This window comes from Natator depressus, chromosome 22 (genome assembly GCF_965152275.1).
Source record: "Natator depressus isolate rNatDep1 chromosome 22, rNatDep2.hap1, whole genome shotgun sequence".
Lineage (NCBI taxonomy): Eukaryota > Metazoa > Chordata > Testudines > Cheloniidae > Natator > Natator depressus.
The window spans coordinates 5998801-6008392 of record NC_134255.1 but is presented as its reverse complement, the minus strand read 5'-3'; the positions used below and the strand labels follow the sequence as shown (position 1 = coordinate 6008392).

General features: G+C 49.2%; 1 long non-coding RNA gene across 1 annotated transcript in view; it reads left to right on the top strand.

Annotated features, from left to right (window-relative positions):
• LOC141976097 (uncharacterized) overlaps positions 1-9592 on the top strand; it is a 55209-nt gene that overhangs the window by 21757 nt on the left and 23860 nt on the right. The gene's annotated exons all lie outside the window — the stretch shown is intronic.

Below are 9592 nucleotides of genomic sequence, written 5' to 3'. Positions count from 1 at the left end.
AGAACTGCTGCCTAGCCATTCGGTCCCTAGTTGGTCCAATGAAAGATATTACTTCATCCCCTTCTAAATGCTGACAGAGCTGAACAGTTTGAACGGAAAAGGAGAATTAAGCAGGCAAAATTACAAGAATCATACTGAGAGTTATTTTGAGAATGAGTAGGATGGAGTGTAGTGTAGAGATCTGGGCATAGGACAGGGAGCCAGGAACTCTCATGTCCCAGTCTCATTTCTCATAGCAACTCTTTCTTTGGCTTTGGGCAAATCACTTTAACACATACTTTGGGGTCTCCACCTATAATATGGGATGACAGTACTCACCTACCTCCCAGGGGTGTTGTGAGGAACAATTAGTTAATGCCTGTAAAGCATTTGAAGATTAGTCAGCCCGAAGTATGAAGAGTGACCAACCCTTCATTGTATATTGTCTCCACTCCTTCACCCACCCATCCACTACTTCTTTTCTTGTGGGCAGAAGGGTTAGCATTGCTACTCAGTGCAGGTGGATACAAAGAGATGTTTGTTTTAATGTTGTGGGTCCAGATGCAACAGTGATGAGCACACTGTAAGTTATTAAAATAAATGTCATAGAAGACAGCATGCTGAGTTTGTCCACTGTCTGGGTCTCTGTCTAGCCTGCTTCCTGAGTCAACCTCCTTTAGCACCTGCATGGTACTAATTGCCCAATACCTTGGTGTTGGTTCAGTTTTGCAACCTCATAAATGTCACTGTTAAAATGGTCTTGCTTCATGTCAGTGTTGTGATGGTAAAACTTCCTCAGTCTGTCTAAGGTACTTATATGACAGCCACCAACATGTATCTGAGTACCTCACAATCTTCATCCTCTCCACACCTCTGGGAGGTAGGAAAGTGTTATTATCCCCATTTTACACATGAGCAGCTGAGGCCCAGAGAGGCTAAGTGATATGCTCAAGATCACACAGGAAATCTTTGGCAGAGCAAGAACTTGAACCCAGGTCTCTCAACCCCTAAACACTGGACCATCTTGTCACTCATGTCCTTTCCCTAGATGTAGCCTAGTCTAGCATTTACAAGCTTCCCATACTGCTACCACTTGCATCCCCTGAGAGGAATACAGCCCAGGCCCAAGGAGGGAGGAGCTATGCCGCGCTGTCCCAACAAACACCAGGCTGCCTTCAGAATTAAAACTAAGAAGATTCTGTTTCCCCTTGAACAAAGGGAAGAATTCTACAAAGGCTGACAGAGCCACTGAAACTCCAGAGCCTGAGTCAACTCCCAATAAAGTAAATGGAAAGAATCCCATTGCTGGTTTGGGGCCTTAGGACTGGAAACAGTCCAGTAGGTTCCATCTAGTTCCTCTCCAATACCAAGGCTGGCTGGCTCCCTACTGCATGTTCTTCAGATCCCTTTGAAAGATCTCAGCGGGAGGGAGCTCCCTTCACTGCCCTTAGAAGTCTATCCCACAAGGCACAAGGAATCCCACAAGCTCTTTGGGGGCAGGGGCTGTCTTTTTGCTCTGTGTTTGTACAGCGCCTTGCACAATGGGGTCCTGGCCATGACTGGGGCTCCTCTGAATCATCGTAATTGTAAAAAGGGAGCGGATCTCAGTGTCAGGATGGTTTCCCCCTTGGTTTTTAGGCTATATTTTCTTTTCTACTAGTTTCCTCCCTGCACTGCCAGTGGAGCCCCGACCCGTTCTGTACCAGGAGAAAGGACCATCCTTGGCCTTGGCACCCTTCAGCTATCTGTGGGTGGTTTTGATGATTCCCTATAGTTGTTGGTCAGCCAAAGGAAGGAAATAAAAGTTGGCTTGAAAAAAAACCCAATGGAGTAGAGAGAAAAGAAACCGACAGAAAAAGGGAATGAAGTGGACAAGAGAAGACATGTTAAAGGCCCGCTAGCCACCTCCTCTTGGGTTCACGGAGCTCTTCCTAAGTTCTGCGCAGATGCGCTGGATGTGGGAACATGTCCCTGCCCCTCCCAATCCGCCAGAGCGCTCACCAAGGATAAACCAGAATTTAGCCCATTGTGAGGCATTTTACCTTTTCTTTTTACCACTTTCCTACTTAACCATCCTTAACCTGCTTAGAGATGCATGAGAGGAAGCCTTCTGCAGTGGTTAGAGCTCTGGATTGGCAGGCAAGAGATCTGGGCTCGTTCCTGGCCTTGACATAGGGCGAGACACTTCACCTTCCTGTGCCTCACTTTTCTCCTCTGAACAATGGGGCTCACATGCCCTAACTCATACGGCACATGAGGCTGGCCAATTTGCAGAGTGCTTCGAGAGCCTCGGACGGAAGAAATGCTACCCAGCACCTTGCAGCTGCAGATCTCAAAGTACTTCATGAAAGGAGGCTCAACCACCATTTTACAGATGGGGAAACTGGGGCAAAGCCACTTGGCCAGGGTCATGGGCAGAGCCAAGAACAGCACCCAGGTCTTCTGACTGCCAGTCTGATGCCTGATTCCCTACACCTCACTATCTGGGTGGTATGGGTGTCCATAAGATTATTTTTATTAGCTCATTAGCTCTTACCTATATGGCTCCAAGATGGCCCTGCTATACCATGGGAAGTAATAATGCTAGTATACATTAAATAGCTAGGACAATAGTTCTCAACCTTTTCCATCACCAGGAGCCCTGCTCATCTAGTGAGGATTCCTCTCCCACTTGACAACATGGGAAAGGGTCTCTTGAACCATACCTCCCCACCACATGAACCCTAGAGCCCATGAGCTGGGACAACAGAGAAGAGAATCGGAGGGGGATAATCCTTGGGTCAACGACAACATGGCCAAAATGGAACGGCAAACCTGTTCCTTTAAGTTGGCTCATGCTGGGGCCTAACTGGGAGTCTTGGAATGAAACATATTCCTTCCACAAAGCCCCTGCTGACTGTCACCGCAGGAAATGCCTGCCAATCCTGGCCTGACAGTGGTGCAGCAGGCAGAAGATAGAGTGTGTTAGTCAGACCCCAGTAGCGGTAGAACAATGAGTGGAATTTCCTCTTTCTGTCCAGTGAGGGTGTTTGTCACGCGGCAGATAAAGTCCCAGGGCAGGGAAGAAAGGTTATCGGGAGACACGCTGGGTACAATGCCACTCGGGAGGGAGTCCATAGGAAATCTATTTCAGGGCCTGTCACTCCATTGCCATTAAAAGAAAGTTCAGTTAGGAGGACAAAAATAAATGTAATCTCGCAGAGCCAGATGGAGCCCCCTGACCCAGTGCTGGAAAACAAAGCTCTGTCTCTTTTCAGTCAGTGCTTTCGTTGCTGTGGTCCATACGCTCCTCCAAAGCCCTTTACAGACATAAAGGGATCTTCACAACACCCCTTCTCCCCACCAGTGAGACAGGGAAAAAGCATTATCCCCATTCCACAGAGGAGAAAACTGAAGCACAGTGAGGCTATTGGACTTACTACTTTGCCAACATTTTCTTGCCGTTGCTAGCAGTGCTTTAGGTCCACTGTTTGGCTGTGATGGTCTCTGACCACTTGCCATCTCCTCCTTCCTCCTCCTCCCCGCCCTAGCAGGCCTTGGCTGGCTACTTCTGACCAGGTGCCCTGATGGTTTCCCTCTTCTATACACCCCTCGCCTCCTCTGCAAATGTTCCTCCTCAGTCCTGAGGTGACAAGTCTCCACCTTATGCCCCCTGCTACTTCACTCTAGGGACCCTCAATGCCAGGACAGCTGCTGGCACTGAGTTGCTCCTAACAATGCAGAGATTTCACTGGACAATGCTGTGCCAAGAGTGAGAATGTTGTAGCAAGACTCTTAGGGGCCAAGCTATCACTGCTGAGGTGGAGGCATCTTCCCCAGGGAAGTTTACGTTTGGAATAAGTTCTCTGCAGCACGGGAGAGAGCAGAGAACCCTCCCCTTTCAGTGGAGCCAAGCAGGGCAAATCAGGAGAGGCTGGAAATGAAACATCTTGACTTTCTGTCTCAAACCTCCCCTCACAAAGTTCAACAGCCCACTCAAGCTCCTGCTTTTCTGGGTCCATGCATCCCACACATGCTCTGCATTTCACAGGCAAATCGACTGCATTATTCTGTTATTACATCCTACTGCATGAGACAGGCAGGGGGCCTGTGAGGCCGCATAGCGATGCTAGTGGAATGAAGGGATCTGTTCAATTGTGTTGTATTCCCAGTGGCCAGGAGGTGGCACCCGTCACCTCCACATAACAAAGCCAGTTCCTAAGTGGATAGTAGCCCTAAACTCAGAAAAACCTAGCAGCATGGACACAGCTGTGCGTAAAGCGTCAAGCAAGAATTTATTGGGACTGCTCCTTATTTTATTACATAAAGTTGAATGCATTTAGTGACTCTTTTCTGGCACAAGCCAGGCAGGCTGGATATATTTCGCTCCTTCACAGAGGCATTGCGGCTTAAATCATTGAGATGAATGCAGAGGTGCCGTGTAAGTGGGGTGCTGCTAACCACATATCTGCAACTGCCTCTAAGCAGCCTTCAGGGAGTTTCAAACAGGCAGGGCAGTTTAGTGCCTAGAGCACTGCACTGGGTGTGGGGAAGCCTCTGATCTGTTCCCAGCTCCTCTGCTGAATTGTTTTGTGGCCTTGGGCAAGTCCCAACCCTGTGCCTCAGTTTCCCCAGCTGATACTAGATGATACCATCCATGCCTCAGTTTCCCCAGCTGTAGAAGAGCAATAAAGCTGCTTACTCACCTTGTAAAGAGCATTGATATCTATGGATGAAAAACACTATATGCCGCTCGGTACCTCAGGTTCCCCAGCTGATACTGACTGCCTTTGTAAAGCACTCAGAGATAGATTGAAGAAAAGCGCCAAACAACAGCTAGGTGTTATTATTGCCATGTATTGATATTGCAGTAGTGCCCAGACGCTTCAGACAAATTGAGGCCCCCATAGTGCTAGCATGGATTTGATGCACAGTCCAGCCTGTATCTGGTGTGCTGAGTAGCTGCGGAAGCTGACACAAAAATACACAACATTTGTGAGCCATTATAATCTCATCCCCCTCCCTGGGTTTACTCCTGAATTACACCAGTGCAAGTGAGAGCAGACTCAGACCCACAGGTTCCCCACATTTCTACAGAAGAAAGAGAATATAGTAGATAACCCGGCATCGCAAACTGACCCCGTGCTGCTCTGCATTGCAGCTGCCCAGAAGTGCAGTGCCAAGTGTGACATGCTATGTGCATTAGTTAAGGAGCTTGTTTGCAGAGAATTTGCATGTAACCATATACTTCAGCTTATGGTCAGCACAGAAGTGAGTAAGTGAGTGCTAGAGAGTGCTAGGGTATCTGGGATATCTGGGGTAGATGGGTGGATGCTAGAGGGTGCTGGGGTATCCAGGGGAGATGGGAGGGTGCTGGGATGTCTGGGGTGGGTGCTAGAGGGTGCTGGGATATGAGGGGTGGGTGGGTGCTACAGGGTGCTCATTGGGAGGTAGCTCACTGGGGGGCTGTGTAAGGGGGAGCTGAGGGTGGGAAGCAGCTGGGGGTGTCTGGCCAGGAGCTGCCAGCTGGGGTATTTCTGTGGGTGGGGATGTCCAGCCAGTGGGGGGGGGGTGTGAGGCTCACATTGGGCCTCTCTTGTTTTTGTTCCCAGCGCTGCTGTTGCCCCTGCTCTTCCCCAGCCAGGATCCAGCATAGCGGACAAGCTACCTGGTGTCTGGCACAAAAGGTACTGCATCATCCCCCCATGGCTGAGAGGAGAGAGGAGCAGCTCCAGGCTCGGCCCTGCAGCCCAGGCGAGAAGTGGGCATGGGTACCAGGGAGTGACTGAACACACGCGTGTCACTTGAGGTGCCAGGCAACTGGAAGCACGGCTGGGCTCGTACATAGGGCACCAGGAAACTAAGTCCTGCATTTACCTGGCATGCTAGCTGGGGAGAGGCTGCTGACCCCCCCCCCCCCCGGCCCTGTGAAGTATGACGCCCTACCCCAGTAGAGGATGGTTAATCTAGATATGACATTTAAAGCTCACCAGAGGTTGTTATGACGATCTCTGCTGTAGCCACTTTAGATACCAGAGTGATGGGGACCAAATAAGTCGACAGGTAGCTGTAACCCATTGTCGATGCAGGGCAGACTCTTAGGGCCAAGGGCGGTGCCATTTCCTCCGGTGTTGCACTGCTGGCTTTGAGAGCATTACTCCAGCTTTACACCAACACTGCTCAGATCAGAATGTGGCCCCGTGCACACAGCCAGCTCTAGTATTGCCAACCTCAAGCATTTAAACATCACGTTCAGCCCCCTCCAAAATCATGATATTCTACCAAATAACAAATGTGTGTGGGGTAGGGGTGAGAGGATGCGTCTGTCTATTTGCCTGCTGGGGTTTGAGCATTTAGGGTTTGCCTTTTCTAATTTTTGCTCCACAACCAGAAGGGCTAGACACTTACTGCAGCAGAAGAGGCTCTGCTGTCCTGCATGCAGTTCTCTGCAGCAGCAGGAAGACTGAAAGGGGGGCCAGCACGGGATTCTGCAGTTCTGGGGGGAGTGGTAGGGGTAGAAAGTTAATGAAAAAGCCAAAGAAAATAACAAATCTGCAGCAGCTCCTGGGTCAGCAGCCGCAGCCCCCTGGGGCAATATGGCTTTGCACCTCAACTGCCTGAGCATGTTCCTCCTCTCCCAGCATCTGCATTTTAATTTAAGAAACACAGGGCTCCATCCATTGTGCTCTGCCTCCCCATCAGCTTAGCGGTCTCTGTTATGCCTGTCTCCTAACCTCCTGTCTTCTTCCCATGCAGATAATGTGCAGAGGCACAAAGCAGGGCTTAGAAACCTCCCTTCACTCCCACCAACCCCATCCAATAAGAGACTCGGCTCCTCCTTTGTGCTGGCAAATATTTACATTGCTTTCAAGCGGACGCCCTGTCTCAAACACACCTGGTCGGCATCAACACCACCTATAATCTACTGTTCTGCAGGCCAGCCATGTAGCGCCTTGTCAAGGATGTTTAAATGCAGTCAGGTCACTAGGCTTGAGGCGGAGACAAACAGCGGGTAGGAAGGCATGGAAGGGCACAGCATGAACAGAGAGTGGGAGGTGAAGTAACAAGGGGAAATCAGTGAAGAGAAGGTCATTTCTATTTGATTTTTCTCTAGTGGGTTTAGTGCTAGTTAAAGGTGCCAGCTTGACAGCCCTGGATTTATCCGAACAGCCGCTATGGTTCCAATTAATGTCAAATGCGGTAATGCCTCATGTGATGTAGGAGCTCACCTGTTAGGACAGGGGTGGGCAAACTTTTTGGCCCAAGGGCCACATTGGGGTTGCAAAACTGTATGGAGGGCCGGGTAGGGAAGGCTGTGCCTCCCCAAACACCCTGCCCCCGCATCTGACCCCTCCCAGTTCCTGCCCCTTACTGCCCCCCCAGGACCCCACCCCCCCATCCAACCTCCCCTTCTCCCTATCCCCTGACTGCCCCAACCCCTATCCACACCCCTGATCCCTGACAGGCCCCACGGGACTCCCACGCCTATCCAACCCCCCACCCCCGTTCCCCCTTCCCTGACGGCTCCCCCCATACCTCCGCCCCATCCAACTGCCCCCTGCTCCCCGTCTGCCCCTCGGAACCCTCCACTCCCCGCCCCCTTACCATGCCAGAGCCAGCCATGCTGCCCGTGCTGCCCCACAGGAGCAGCGGGCCAGAGCGCTGAGGCTACGGGGGAGAGGGGGACAGCAGGGGAGGGGCTGGGGACAGCCTCCCCGGCCGGGAGCTCACGGGCCAGGCAGGACGGTCCTGTGGGCTGGATGTGGCCCACGGGCTGTAGTTTGCCCACCTCTGTGCTAGGAACTGGGTTGAGGCCTACCAAATTCATTCCATGTAGGCCATTCACAATTAGGGCTGGCTAGAAACCAGAATTCCATTTTGGGAAAAATTATGACAAGGTTTCAAAACAGAGACCTTTCCAAAAAAATTGTGAAAAAGCAGAGAAAGAGGCCAGTGGCCAGGGCACTTACCAGATGAATGGTCCAAACCACTAGGCCAGGTCTTACTCCACTTTTGACTGGAAAGTGCATCCTGTGTATTCAAAGCAGATTTGTTTTCACAAAAAGTTTCTGCTTCGACGAAACATTTTCAAACAGAAAAATGTTTGGTTGAAAAATTCCCAACCAGCACTATTAAAAATGCTATTTCATTGCAACAAATCGGCACGCACAGTCCACGGCTCACAAGCAACCCTATGATAATAATGCCACAAATAATACCCCAGCTCCTTTAGGTGATCTTCCTAGACTGACGACTCTCCTCTTCTGGTCAACAGCAGAAGGCTGCATCCGTGGTTTTGGTGCAAACCATGATATGGCCACAGCAACAGCCCCACTTGAATATAAAAATTTATGGGAAGTTTAATCAGATAATGGTCCAGCTTCAGGGTAAAAGTTTGCAAAAAAGGAACTCAGAATTGCATATTTCCAGTAGTCAGTGTTCCATTGAGATGGCATCAAGCCTGAAGGAGTCTCAGAGCCCTTTGCTAGTCAAGGGTATGATAGACATTTATTATTTCCTTTCCCTTCTAGTCCTTACTAATGTAAAAACAAAAAGGTGTTAAGACAGGAAAATTCCTCTGCATTTAAATAAGATTAAAAGTCTGTCACAGCTGTCAGAAAATTCAATGTCATGGCTGAAATGGATCTCTTAAGCCCATAAAGATTTGACACTAGGTCTAGCATCCAATCTCCAGTGGTGGTCAATGTTGTAGACTCCAGAGGATTGTGTGCCATTCACAGACCTACACAGAGAACACGCTACCAAAGCAGGTTTCTTCCTTTCCACATCTGCTAATCTGTTTATGTTTTGAAGCATGAGGATCAGAGATAGGTGTACACCTAGACACCTGAAATGTGGTGTCTTTCACCTCAAGATTTGGCTCCAAAATACTCAGGCACATCTCAAATGAAAATTAAGGCAGCCCTCGTAATGACCCCAGCCCCATGTAATAATGGCTGATCCTGCATCTCTTATATCAATGGTTTTCAACCTTTCCAGACTACTGTACCCCTTTCAGGAGTCTGATTTGTCTTGCGTACCCCCACGTTTCACCTCACTTAAAATCTACTTGCTTACAAAATCAGACATAAAAATACAAAAGTGTCCCAGCACACTATTACTGACAAATTGCTTCCTTTCTCATTTTTACCACATAATTATAAAATAAATCAATTGGAATATAAATATTGTACTTACATTTCAGGGTATAGTATATAGAGCATATAAACAAGTCATTGTCTGTAGGAAATTTTAGTTTGTACTGACTTCACTAGTGCTTTTTATGTAGCCTGCTGTAAGACTAGGCAAATATCTAGAAACGTTGATGTACCCCCTGGAAGACCCCTGCAACGTACCCCTGGTTGTGAGCCACTGTCTTACATGTCTTAATACCTAGGCAAAAAGGGGGAGGTAAAAAGTCACTTTCCAGGTCTTGTATGTAACCCTTCTGCCAGGGGCTGTCAGCAGCAAAAGAGGCCAGGTTCAATTTTCAAGGGGTTCCTTCAGAAAATGTAAACAATAGCAGCTCGATCCCCGGCCCAGAAACCTGGGTCACTAGGTATACCACCCTGGGCACCCTTGATAGGCAATACTTCCCCGCTCGTAAGCACTGACTCCTGGGGTTTACAACAAA